The following is an 8615-nucleotide window of genomic DNA, read 5'->3' as shown; positions in this document are numbered from 1 at the left end:
TGATTTTGTGAGCCAATCTTTGCATCCCCTCATATCTAGAAAAGCACTAAATCCCTTCATGGTGATGTCTGCTCCTTGTGAATAGCAGAAACCCTCTACAAAAATATGTGTTTGATTGCATGCACTCCTCCTTCACCAAGATTACGTACATACTGACCTTCCCCTACCTCTTCGGAGCAATTTCTCAGAGGTATCTGAAATGCTGTCTCCCAGGCTGCAATCCTCATTTTGCCCCAAGTAAAACTTAACTGGCAACTCTCAAGTTGTGCATTTTTTTTAGGTCAAGAATTTAATAGTTTTCTTATATAGTTTAGTGAGTTATTTATTGATTTTCCCTTCTGATTTTAAATTTCATACTCCCATGTGCTAAATTCTCATATATATATATAAATATATAAACTTTCTAGATTTGTCATTTGTTCTATCGAGGGTTTACTCCTAAGCTGTTTTTATTTATTTATTTATTTATTTATATTGTTTTTATTATTAAAGTTTTGATTTCTGGCTGGCAATCTCATTTACTACCCTTTTTTAAAAGAAATATTCCTGGCTACTCTCTTAAAAATCAGCATATGAAATGTTTTGTCAAGATCCCACATTTTTTAAAAAACTAGGATTCTGATTGAGATGGAATAAAAGTTACAGATTAATTTGGATAATTGAGATATTTTAATACAGAATCTTCAAAATCAGAGACCCAGATATGGCTATCCATTTACTCAAGCCTTCTCGCCTTTCTCCCAGTACTTTTATCATTTTACAATTTCTGTGTAGTTGTGTGTATATGCATATGCACCCTTTAGTAGAGCATAGTGCTTTAGAGCATGTATGCAAGACTCAGACCACCTGGGTTCCAAACTCAGCTGTGCCATTAACTAATCATGTAACCTATTCATTTACCTTTGTGTGCCTCATTTTTCCCTCTTGTAATATGGGGACAATAATAGTAGGGCCTCCTAGAGTTATTGTGAAGATGAAATGGAAGATGCATGTATGTATTGTGAAGATGTATGTATATATACAGTGCTTAAAAAAGTATCTAGCACATAATAAGTACCATATAAGTACTACCTAATATTATATGTGTTTATATACTATATGCATTTCATGTTACATACTAAATTTGTGTTTTATACATTGTTATTACAAATGAGATCTTTTTTCTTATTATCTTCCTGTTGGATTTTACTTTATTAATTTTGATTACAATAAAAATTACAGTACAATCTCAATAAAACACTAAACTGAAATTTCAGCCTCCAGAGGGCTCTGCTTTCCTGTGAATTACTGTCATTTTCCTTTTTTCTTCCCTTCCTTCCTTCCTTCCTTTCATCCTTCCTTCCTTCTTCCTCTCACCTCTTTCCTTCTTTTTAAAGTTTAAGGTGTACAGCATAATGATTTGACTTACATACATCAAAAAATAATTATCACAATAACTTTAGTGAACATTCATCATCTCATATGGATATAAAATTAAAGAAATAGAAAAAAGAATATTTTTCCTTGTAATGATCACTCAGGATTTATTCTCTTAACAATTTTCATATATAACATACAGCAGTGTTAATTATATTTAAAATGTTGTACATTACAACCCTAGTACTTACTTATCTTCTAACTGAACGGTTGTATCTTTTGACTGCTTTCATCCATTTCCCTCTCCAGCTACCCTCTGCTGCTAGTAACCACAAATTTGATCTCTTTTTCTATAAGCCTGTTTGTTTGTTTTTGAAGTATAATTGACCTACAACACTATGGTAGTACCTGTTACACAATATAGTGATTCAATATTTCTATACATTTCAAAATGATTAATACAATGTCTTCTTATTACGTGTCACCATACGAAGATGTTACATAATTATTGACACATTCCCCACACTCTACATTCCATAACTGTGACTCATTTACTTTGCCACTGGAAAAGTAATCTTAATCTCCCTCACCTATTTCTTTCTGCCCCTCCCCCCCTCCCCTTTGGCAACCACCTGTTTGTTCTCATATTTATAACTATGTTTCTGTTTTGTTATTTTCGTTCATTTGTTTTATTTTTTAGATTCCACATATAAGTGAAACCATACAGTGTTCGTATTTTCTGTCTGGCATTTAATTTAGCATAATACTCTCTAGGTCCATTTGTGTTGTTGCAAATGGCAAGATTTCATTCTCTTTTATGGCTGAACAATTTCATATATATATTTATGTATATATAATATATATATGTATGTATATGTGTATATGTGTGTGTGTGTTTATATATATGCACTTAGGTTGCTTCCATGTTTTAGCTATTGTAAATAATGCTGCTATGAAATGAGTGATATATCTTTTCAAATTAGTGTTTTCATTTTCTTCAGATAAATACCAAGGAGTGAAATTGATGGATCATATGGTAGTTCTATTTTTAATTTTTTGAGGAATCTCCATACTGTTTTCCATAAAGTATGCACCAATTTACATTCCCATCAACAGCGTATGAGGGTTCCCTTTTCTCCACATCCTCACCAATATTTATTATTTCTTGGCTTTTTGTTAATAGCCATTCTGAGAGGTGTGAGGTGATATCTCATTGTGGTTTTAATTTGCGTTTCTCTGATGATTAATGATGCTGAGCATCTTTTCATGTGCCTATTTGCCATCTGTATGTCTTCTTTGGAAAAATGTCTATTCAGATCTCTACCTATTTTTAAACCAGATTGGTTTTTTGATGTTGAGTTGTATGAAATCTTTATATATTTTGGATATTAGCTCCTTATTGGTTATATTGTTTGCAAACATCTTCTCCCATTCGGTAGGTGGCCTTTTTATTTTGTTGATGGTTTCCTTTGCCTTATAAAAGTTATTTAGTTTGATGTAGTCCCATTTGTTTACTTTTGCTTTTATTTCCCATGCCTAAAGAGACATATCCAAAAAAAAAAAATTACTAACTGATGTCAAAGAGCTTAATGGATATGTTTTCTTCTAGAAGTTTTATGGTTTCAGGTCTTATATTTAGCTCTTTAATCCGTTTTGAATTTACTTTTGTGCATGGTATGAGAGAGAAATCCAATTCAATTCATTCACGTGTAGCTTCCCAATTTCCACAACACTATTTATTGAAGAAGCTGTCTTCCCCCATTGAATATTCTCACTTTCTTTGTCATAGAATAATTCCCTTATAAGTGTAGGTTCATTTCTGGGCTCTCTGTTTCGTTCCATTGCTCTGTGTGTTGGTTTTTGTGCCAGTACCATACTGATTTGATTTCTATAGCTTTGTAACATAATTTGAAATCAGACTGAATGATATCTCCAGCTTTGTTCTTCTTTCCCAAGATTCTTTTCACTACTCAGGATCTTTTGTGTTTAGATACAAATTTTAGAATTATTTGTTCTAGTTCTGTGGAAAATGTCATTGGTATTTTGATACAGATTGCATTGAATCTGTAGATTGCCTTGGGTAATATGGTCATTTTAACAATATTAATTATTCATATCCATGAGCACAGTATATCTTTGCATCTGTTTGTGTCATCTACAGTAGTTCATTGTTAGTTTATAGAAATGCAGCAGATTTCTGTATATTAATTTTGCATCCTGCAACTTTACTGAATTCACTGATGAACTCGTACTTTTTTTTTAAGAAGAATAAATTTATTTATTTATTTATTTATTTATTTATTGGCTGTGTTGGGTCTTTGTTGCTGCACATGGGCTTTCTCTAGTTGCGGCAAGTGGGGGCTACTCTTCGTTGTGGTGCACGGGCTCCTCATTTCTGTGGCTCCTCCTGTTGTGGAGCATGGGCTCTAGGCATGTGGGCTTCAGTAGTTGCAGCACATGGGCTCAATAGTTGTGGCTCACAGGCTCTAAAGCACAGGCTCAATTGTTGTGGCACACAGGCTTAGTTGCTCCATGGCATGTGGGATCTTCCTGGAATAGGGATCGAACCTGTGTCCCCTGCATTGGCAGGTGGACTCCCAACCACTGTGCCATCTAGGAAGCCCTCTAGTACTTTTTTAATGGTGTCTTTAGGATTTGCTATGTATAGTATCATGCCATCTACAAACAGTGACAGTTTTCCTTCCTTCCCAATTTGGATTCCTTTTATTTCTTTTTCTTGTCTGATTGCTATGGTAATGTTGAATAAAAGTGGTGAAAGTGGGCATTCTTGTCTTGTTCAATATCCAATGTGTGGATTCTTGCATTCATGGGATAAATTTCACTTGATAATGGTGTAGGATCCTTTTAAAGTATTGTTGAATTCAGTTTGCTAATATTTTGTTGAGGAGTTTTGCATCTATACTCATCAGTGTTATTGACCTATAGTTTACTTTCTCTTGTGATATCTTTGTCTGGTTTTAGTATCAGGTGATGCCAGCCTCATAGGATGTGTTTGGAAGTCTTCATTTGAAATTTTTCGGAATAGTTTGAGAAGCCTAGATATTAACTCTTATCTAAATGTTTGATAGAATTCACCTGTGAATCTGTCTGGTCCTGGACTTTTGTTTGCTGGGAGTTTTTTGATTACTGATTCAATTTCATTACTGGTTATTGGTCTGTTCCTATTTTCTATTTCTTCTTGGCTTAGTCCTGGAAGATTGTAGATTTCAAGGAATTTATCCATTTTGTTCTAGGTTGTCCATTTTATTGACATATAATTGTTCTTAGACTTAGCTTATGATCCTTTGTATTTCTGTGGTGTCATTTGTAACATCTCCTTTTTCATCTCTGATTTTATTGATTTGGGCCCTCTCTCTTGTTTTCTTTATGAGTCTGACTAAAGATTTATCAATTTTTCATCTTTTCAAAGAAGCAGTTCTTAATTTCTTTGATCCTTTCTGTTGTTTTTTTTAGTCTCTATTTTACTTGTTTCTGTTATAATGTTTATGATTTCTGTCCTTCTACTCACTTTGGGTTTTGTTTGTTTTTCTTTTTGCTACTTCCTTTAGGTGTAAGTTTAAGGTGTTTATTTGAGATTTTTCTTTTTTCCTGAGGTAGGCTTGTATACCTATAAATTTCCCTCTTAAAACTGCTTTGCTTCATCTCTTACATTTTGGATCATTGTGTTCTCATTTTCCTTTGTCTCCACGTTTTTTTTTTTTAAATTTCTTCCTTGATTTCTTCAGTGACCCATTGTGTTTAGCTTCCATGTATTTGTGGTTTTTTGCAGTTATCTTCCTTGTGGTTGATTTCTAGTCTCATAGCTTTGTGGTCAGAGAAGATGCTTATTATGATTTCAATTTTCTTGAATTTACTGAGGCTTGTTTTGTGGCCTAGCATGTGATCTGTTATGGAGAATGTTTCATGTTCATCTGATCTAATGTGCTGTTTAAGGCCAGTGTTTCCTTATTGATTGTCTATCTGGTTGATCTGTCCATTGACATAAGTGGGATGTTAAAGTCCCCTACAATTATTATGTAGCTGTCTGTTTTTTCTTTTATGTCTGTTAATATTTGCTTTATGTATTTAAGTACCCCTATGTTGGGTTCATGTATATTTTTCATTGTTGTATCTTCTTGGATTGACCCCTTGATCATTATTTAATGTCCTTCTTTGTCTCTTGTTACAGTCTTTGTTTTAAGGCCTATTTTTTTTTTTCTGATATAAGTATTGCTATGATGGCTTTCTTTTGATTTCCATTTGCATGGAATACCTCTTTCTCATCCTTCACTTTCAGTCTGTGTGTTTCTTTATATCCTAAGTGAGTCTCTTGTAGATAGCATATATAGGGACCTTGTTTTTGTATCCATTCAGCCACTCTATGTCTTTTGATTAGAGAATTTAGTCCATTTACATTTAAGGTACTTATTGGTGGATGCATACTTATTGCCATTTTGTTAATTGTTTGGGGGTTGTTTTTGTAGTTCTCAAATTTCTTTCTTCTTTTTTTGCTTTCTTTCCTTGTAATTTGATGATTATTATTAGTGTTATGTTTAGATTCCTTTCTCTTTTGTGTGTGTGTATCTATTATAGATTTCTGGTTTGTGGTTATCTATCTATCTATCTATCTATCTATCTATCTATCTATCCATCTATCTATCATCTATCATGTGTGTGATTATTTTAAGTTGTTGACTTCTTAAGTTCAAACACATTTTAGCAGCCCTTCGTTTTACTCCCCCCCACCCCTCCAGACATTTACTGTTTTTGACATCATAATTTACATCTTTTTGTTATGTGTGTCCCTTAACTAATTATTGTGGATATAGATGATTTTATTACTTTTGTCTTTTAACCTTCTTACTAGCTTTATATGTGGTTGAATTGCAACCTTACTGTGTATTTGCCTTTACCAATGATATTTTTTCCTTTTGTAATTTTCATATCTCTAAATGTGGCCTTTTCTTTTTCACTCAGAGAAGTCCCTTTAACATTTCTTGTAAAGTTGGTTTGGTAGTGCTGAACTCTTTTAGCTTTTGCTTTTCTGTAAAACTTTTGATTTCTCCTTCAAATCTGATAGCCTTGCCAAGAGTATTCTTGGTTGTAGGTTTTTCCCTTTCATCACTTTATATCATGCCAATCTCTTCTGGCCTGCAGGATTTCTGCTGAAAAACCTTATGGAAGTTCCCTTGTGTATGACTTGTTGCTTTTCCCTTGCTGCTTTTAATATTCTTGCTTCATATTTAAGTTTTTCCTTTTTACTTACAATGTGTCTTTGTGTGATTCTCTTTTGGATGTCCTAGAGCTTGTGTTTGCTGCTGGTGGTTAGGACCAGGGCATAGGTGGTCCCATGGCTACAGCTGGTCTACTGTTGGGCAGACTGGGTCCTGGGGTCTTTGGCTGCAGGGTCCTGGGGGTCCCAGGCCTGGTGTCAGCCCACTGGTGGGCAGGGCTGACTGGTTCCTAACATAGCTGGCTGTGGGATCTGGGGTGTCCCAAAGCTTGTGTCAGCCCACTGGTGGGTGGTGCTGTATCCTTGGGCAGTTGGCTGAGGGGCCCAAGGTGTCCCAGAAGTGGTGTTGGACTGCTGGTGGGCAAGTCCAGGGCTGAGGGGGTCCCCAGGTCATGCCAGCCTACTGGTGGGTGGGCTGGATCCTGATGTGACAGGATATTAGGCTGAAGTGTTCCTGGGGCTGGTTTCAGCCCACTGGTAGTTGGCACCAGGGTCAAGGGAATCCCATAGCTGGTGGTTGCCCACTGGTGGATGAGGCCAGGTACTGGGGCTAGTGCTGTCACTCTTGTGGGTGGAGCCAGGTTTAGGGTCTCTGGCTGCAGGCTCCTGTGGGCCCTGAGGCTAGTGCCCTGTGCACTGGTGTATGAGGTTGTGTCCTGGGTCCTTTGGTGGACAGGGCTGGGTCCCAGGGGGCTGTGGGTTCAGGAAGTCTTAAGGCAGCCAGCCTGCTGGTAGGTGGGGCTGTGTCAATGCCAGTCTGGATGCTTGGCCTGAGATGTCCCAGTACCAATACTGACAGGCTGGTTGGCTGAGCCAGGTATCAGCGCTAATAAAGTAGAAGGAGGATTCCAAAATGGTACTTGTCAGCACCAGCATCTTTGTGGTAGAACAAGCTCCCCAAAATGGCTGTTGCCAGAGTCTGTATTCCCAGGGTGAGCTCAAGTTGCTTCCTGCCTCTCCAGGAGGCTCTCTAAGATTAGCATGTGGGTCTGAGCCAGGCTCCTTTCAAATTACTGCTCTGCCCTGGATCCCTGAGCTTGTGAGATTTTGTGTGTGCCCTTTAAGAGTGGAGACTATTTCCCACAGCCCTCTGGCTCTCCCAAAATTAAGACCTGCTGGCTGCAAAGCCAAATGTTCTGGGGGCTTGCCTTTCAGGTGCAGAGCCCTCAGCTTGGGGAGCTTGATGTGGGGCTTGGACCCTTCTCCCCCTGGGAGAACCTCTGCCATTGTAATTATCCTCCTGTTTGTGGGTCACCTACTTGACTATGGGTATGTAGGTCTTGACTATGTATCTCCACCCCTCCTACCCATCTCATTATGGTTTCTTCTTTATATCCTTAATTGTAGATCTTTTCTGCTAGTCTTCTGACCTTTCTTATCAATAGTTGCTCTGTAAGCAGTTGTAATTTTTGCATGCCAGTGGGAGGAGGTAACTCAAGGTCTTCCTACTCTGCCGTATTGGCCACCTCTCTCTTCCACAGTTTCTTTTTAAAGAATGTTTTGTCACTTAGAGCTACATGACAAAACAGAAAATGCATGTCTGATGCTTTTGAAAGATCAAGTAAGATAGATAATAGCTGGTCCATTGAAAACTAACAGAACAATCATCTTGCAAGACTGATGAAAGAGAAAATAGCAGAAAATGCAAAAAAAAAAAAAAAAGGAATTAACATAAGAATGTAAATATCCCAAAACTTTAAAATTATAAGAATACTCAAGCTTTGGGACTTCCCTGGTGGTCCAGTGGTTAAGACTCTGCACTCCCAATGCAGGGACCCCAGGTTCAATCCCTGGTTAGGGAAGTAGATCCCACATGCATGCTGCAACTAAAGATCCTGCATACTGCAGCTAAAAAATTCCGCATGCCATGATGAAGATCCTGTACACAGCAATGAAGATCCCACATGCTGCAACTAAGACCCAGTGCAGCCAAATAAATAAATAAATATATATTAAAAAAAAAAAGAATATTCAAGGTTTAACCTGTCCATAAAGGGAAAATTTTGACAAAATGGGATATTATGTA

At 36.9% G+C, this 8615-nt stretch overlaps 1 non-coding gene across 1 annotated transcript; it reads left to right on the top strand.

Moving 5' to 3' along the window:
- The first annotated feature begins 8318 nt into the window (after positions 1-8318).
- TRNAG-CCC (transfer RNA glycine (anticodon CCC)) lies at positions 8319-8391 on the top strand. The gene has a single exon. It is a non-coding gene; the product is annotated as a tRNA-Gly (tRNA).
- The last annotated feature ends 224 nt before the right edge of the window (positions 8392-8615 follow it).

Source organism: Hippopotamus amphibius, chromosome 2, assembly GCF_030028045.1.
Source record: "Hippopotamus amphibius kiboko isolate mHipAmp2 chromosome 2, mHipAmp2.hap2, whole genome shotgun sequence".
In the NCBI taxonomy this organism is placed as follows: Eukaryota; Metazoa; Chordata; class Mammalia; order Artiodactyla; family Hippopotamidae; genus Hippopotamus; species Hippopotamus amphibius.
Note: the sequence above shows the minus strand (reverse complement) of the source record. Positions and strands in the feature narration are given on the sequence as shown.